The sequence below is a fragment of the Lepisosteus oculatus genome, unplaced genomic scaffold (genome assembly GCF_040954835.1).
Source record: "Lepisosteus oculatus isolate fLepOcu1 unplaced genomic scaffold, fLepOcu1.hap2 HAP2_SCAFFOLD_74, whole genome shotgun sequence".
Taxonomy (NCBI): Eukaryota; Metazoa; Chordata; class Actinopteri; order Semionotiformes; family Lepisosteidae; genus Lepisosteus; species Lepisosteus oculatus.
This window is the reverse complement of record NW_027168298.1, coordinates 440,001-444,920: the sequence shown is the minus strand read 5'-3', so window position 1 is coordinate 444,920 and position 4,920 is coordinate 440,001. Positions and strand designations below refer to the sequence as shown.

The 4,920-nt window shown below is 49.0% G+C and overlaps 3 non-coding genes across 3 annotated transcripts; 1 reads left to right on the top strand and 2 right to left on the bottom strand.

Annotated features, from left to right (window-relative positions):
• Window positions 1-1,756: 1,756 nt before the first annotated feature.
• Window positions 1,757-1,898, bottom strand: LOC138234114 (U4 spliceosomal RNA). The gene has a single exon (XR_011187809.1). It is a non-coding gene; the product is annotated as a U4 spliceosomal RNA (small nuclear RNA).
• Window positions 1,899-3,189: 1,291 nt separating this feature from the next.
• LOC138234180 (5S ribosomal RNA) lies at window positions 3,190-3,308 on the top strand. The gene has a single exon (XR_011187876.1). It is a non-coding gene; the product is annotated as a 5S ribosomal RNA (ribosomal RNA).
• A 636-nt stretch (window positions 3,309-3,944) lies between these two features.
• On the bottom strand, window positions 3,945-4,108 carry LOC138234208 (U1 spliceosomal RNA). Its single transcript, XR_011187904.1, has one exon. It is a non-coding gene; the product is annotated as a U1 spliceosomal RNA (small nuclear RNA).
• Between the last annotated feature and the right edge of the window lie 812 nt (window positions 4,109-4,920).

The following is a 4,920-nucleotide window of genomic DNA, read 5'->3' as shown; positions in this document are numbered from 1 at the left end:
TTATTGCATTTATATAAGAATTGCTCATTGCTCCTAAATAAATAATGGTTTCATAAAAAAGTGAACACTTACTTGGTCTCAGTCACAGACTTTCCAATAGAAGCCATTGTGGAGTTCAGCAACTGCAGGTCCTAGAAGTGGGGAAGGAATTTTAAAAGAGAAACTGAATTACAATACAGAAGGAATGGCTGAGGGTTCACTGAAATATATAAATATACAAATTCCAAAGACTGAGTCCATATAGAAACAACTACCTTTCATTTTCAGTATAAGAAAAAAAAACATTATCTTCCAAAGCATCATAATATTGTCCCTTCTTCCAGACTCTACTTCTCTCTTGTAGTAGTATAGCAGACCTTTCCAGGTGAGCAGATCACAGAGTCCGAAATGAGCTTCCTCCATCAAGCAAAGTACCTGAACATGACTCTGTCTTCATAAAAGCGCCCCTGTAATAAAGAAATTAAATCCGAAATCAAGAGGGCAGTTGCCTACTGAAATACAAGAAGTCATCAATTTTAACCTAGCAACACATTAAAGGCTGCATCTATACAAGTACGATTCTAGAAATGCTCACCAGATTACGTTTTAAGAAGGAACTGCGCCTCAGGTTCCGCCGAGATCTTAACTCGGATGGCAGGATTCAGAGTCCGGAGTGCGGACTGATGGCGCACGGAGGGTCCATATACTGTGGATCCCTCAGTGATCTTCCGCGTATTCAAACCGCCAGCGTGTGACTCCCCTGTCCCCGTGACCTCATTGCTCTGCTCTCTCCTCTGTGCAGCTGAGCCCGACTCACGGTAAAATGGAAAAAAATATGCCCTCGACGCGAGATTTATTCTGGAGCGAGCCAGTGTTGCGCATAGCTGCCTTCAAAGCAGTTAACCCAGGTCCGATTCCCGGCCAACGCAGTTGCGAATGTTTTCAAATGCTGTCATGAGCCTTGGATTGTGACTAGCAAAGCGAAGCCTTTTGAAAGAGCTAAAGCACTGCAAAACGTAATTGAAGGAGAATCTTACAGGGGATTCTGAGCAGTGTCTGCATACATGCAGTCAGATAAAGGTGCTGAAAGCTTGAGCTACTCTCAATGTCATGCTGCCCTTCCCCGGAGTAAATCTGTTACATTGAAAGAATGCTTCTGGCAGGTTCAAAAAGGGACCCTTGTTAATTGGAGAAATCAATGATTTCGAATGAATTCTGTATGCGTTAAAAGACAGCTATACACAGAAAACATGCAGGACACTGCTCATGATGTTTCCCGAGCCGAAACACAGTGCGTTTTTCCAAGCCATTTGACAAAGCCCACCCACTGAAAACTGCAGCAGATCGTGTAAAGACGTTCAACTTTGTAACTACTGCACGCACAGGAAGCAGAATAAATTCCTCTTTTCAAACTGTCAAAGGTTTGCTTTGCGAACGCTGCAGGACATCGCACAATCTCTTTTGAATGGGGACAAACGATTTCTTATGGGGCGCAGTAAGTACAGACGTTTAAAATGCTCCACTCATGCCGACGATGCAGCATGAAGAAGCGCAACCTAACTTTTGACAGACAAAAGCCAGGCGCCGCTACGAGCAATATGAAATCATACTGACAAGCACACGGCGTTTCGCGCTGACACAAAAGTAATCTCGACAGACGCTGTTCTCTGCATAAAGCTGAAAGAGCTAAAGAGCGTTTCTGTTGACACGTAACAAGTTCGTTTCTTTCTACCATGATATCACCGTGACCAAATCTGTCTTTAAACACCTTGCTCAGTCTCTGACGAGACTGTCAAAAATTGCTTTCGCCGATTGTATTGCAAACCGGCGGAAGCGGGGTATTGGGAAAAGTTTTCAACTAGCAATAATCACGCCTCGGCTAAACCTCACAGGCTACGATACTGCCACTGCGCAAAGCTGACGGTTGCCAGGCAACCGCGGGGATCCTATGGAAATCGTTATCGATCGTGTCATGGCATGTCGTTGCTATAACGCTTCATATTTGTCGTCTTCTTCTTCTTCTAGCTTGAGGTTTTGAAGAATTTCATGACAGACAAGGGCTCCGTTGGGAACAAAGGGCGTTGTGAGAAAACCGTTGCTTATTTTCAGCAGCAGAAATACAACCCTTTAAATACAAGATGACAGAACAATGACGAAGGGCATGCCGGGAGGAACTCATGCACTACAGAGGAAAGGGGGCGGGCACTTACAGTTCACATTCAAGCCACAAGTACTCCTCTTGGATGTTGCACAAACAAATCCTAACGTCTTGAAAGCATTGCAGCATGTTTGTGTCCCACTTCCCGTGGCTGCGGGACGACTGACACGAACGGACAAACACAATCTGTGGCGTTTAGCGTGACATGGTCTTGCAGGCATCGTGCTGTCTCACTGCAATATTATACCGCTGGAGGAAACAGTCCATCTGGCCATGAAACTCATTTGAACGTCTAGCTACAGCAACTAACAATATCATGATTTATTCAGGATGTGTGGAATCAGCACGTCCCGGAGACAGCTTCCGAAATCGTGAGCATTCTCTGGTGGTAGGGGCGTTCAAGATGGCGCTCAGGTGGGAGGTAAAGTTTAGTGGTTGGGGAGTTTTTTTGAGTTTTTCATGACCTGAATGTTAATTTTTGCTTTTTTTGACTACAGAAAAATAAGGACTTAACACTAGTTGTTTAAACTTCAGTTATAATTGAAAGAAAAAAAACGATTTTTTTTTAGGTTTAAAAAGTCCGATATGAGTAACACTGGGAAAAGAAAAGAGAGTGCTGGGTCTTCGAAGGAGAACTCTAAGATACCTCAATCGTATATGTATAGCACTACAAAAAAATCGATGGCAACTAAAGGGAAAAGTGAAGCAGCTGCAGGGGCAGCAAGAGGGCGGAGGCGCCGCGCGCCCGGCCGAAGTGTTGGACCGGTGCGCTTTACGTGCTGAAATAAACACGCGACAGCCCCGAAATGTTTCCAGAGTGCTGTGCACTGAAGACTTGCCTGGTGCTCCTCCGTGCAGATTCTTTGTCCTCCTCCAGTGCGGGACGAGCCAACACAAGGGAGCGCATTCGCCAACATCCAGGCACGCAATGCGATTTGGAAAGCAGCTCCTTTCCAAAGAGTTGCACACGAACGATCCTTCAGTCCCGCTCGGGGGGCACGGAACCCCCGCCACACACAGCTTCAAGTAGCGAGTCAGGCGCCGGGGCTTTCGCTTACGGCCACACCACCCTGAACATGCCCGATCTCGTCTGATCTCGGAAGCTAAGCAGCGTCGGGCCTGGTTAGTACTTGGATGGGAGACTGCCTGGGAATACCAGGTGCTGTAAGCTTTTGCTCTCCCGGCCAGCAGGGGTCGCCGTTGGTGCCGTAGGCTTTGGGAGGAAAACCTGCAGGATGGAAAGGTGATCTATAGCCTCATCTCTAGAGATGTTTTGTTGCTGTGGCATGTGTGTGACCCATATTCAAAAAAAAAAACCCGTCTGTAAAACGAATATCGAAGCTGCCTCTAAATCTGCAAATGAAGATGAGTCGATAAACCACTCGTTTTTCGTATAACTAGACATATATTCATTTGTTACCGATTTCATTCATTGAGCACGGATACAATAGAGGTACAGCCATTCACTGTTTGACATGTCTGCACTGGTACAGAACCAATCAATCAGAAAACGGGTGAAACTGTCTTTAGACTCAGCATACAGTACCGAGGCCCCCCATGACCAAATAAAGGCTAACCTCGATAATCAGCCTAAAGAACGCAGACTACAGCAAAACGACTGACTTTGAAAAGGGAATGAACGTCCGGAAGGAGTAGTGGAACTAGCTTGAGATGCTTCTCCGGACCCCTAACTAAAAGCCAGCGAGAACCAGCAGCGGCGTCCACTCCTGTCGAACCGGGATCCTTCCGCAGCCACGCAGCTCGTGGTGTCCTAACCCTCCCGTATCTGATTTTGGACCAAGCACATCAGGGGAGAGCGCGAACGCAGTCCCCCACTATCAGAAATTATGCAGTCGAGATTCCCACATTTGGGGAATTCGCAGGGGTCAGCACAGCCGGAGTGCAATGGCCGAGCCTCGCCCTGGGTGAACCTCCTTCTTGATCAAGGTATCTCCCCTGCCAGGTAAGTATGAGTTAAACAGGCCCCTGCAAGCGGCCCGCACCCACAGCACAAATCGCGCAGCCTAGGCCACCTCCTCGCCCCGCACGCCACTGCCTCCTGCTGGGCCCACTCTTTCACACACTCACACGCCACACTAACACTCAAAAGTGTGGGCAAAACGAGAAAACGAGCGCGCCGTTTCCTACACATCTGCAGTCGCCGTTGCGCATTCGCAGCATGTCCCGGGATGCAATTCGGCCTCATTTGCATAACTCCAGACCGGCAGATGGCCACGCAAGCTCGCGACGTGCACCTGCCACACACCAAACAAACCTTTTCAGCAATTTCCAAAAAACGGGCCTGCTCGCCTGCCCACAAGGCTCCGTCTCTTACCTGCTCTCCAGAGCCTGCTGCCTTCTGTGCTTTTCTCTCGGCACCGCTGCAGTGCACACAACTCCTGCAGCGGGAGGGGGGGAGAAAGTTCCCGCGCTCCGCCGCAGGGAAGGCTCGCTCCGTGCGCACACGTCCTTTCGATGCCAGTCCAACAAGTGCTCCGCATTAGCTGCGTCGGGGCTCCGGCGTGTCGCACCTCACCTCACCTCGCCCTACCCCCTCCTTGAATGTCTGCCGCTGGGCATGCCCCGCTCTCCTCCGCCTTATCTTATCGCGTGTGAGCACCAACAATGGCCACAATGCCGGGGAATGGCACCTGTAAAGTGTTAATTGGGGCACAGGAACAGCCCGTCTCGTCTCGGGGGGGCCGGCTTCAGAGACAATACAGCAAACACAGCGGGGCGGGGGAAGAAGACGACACCACACATGCGGGTACATTCAGCTCCGG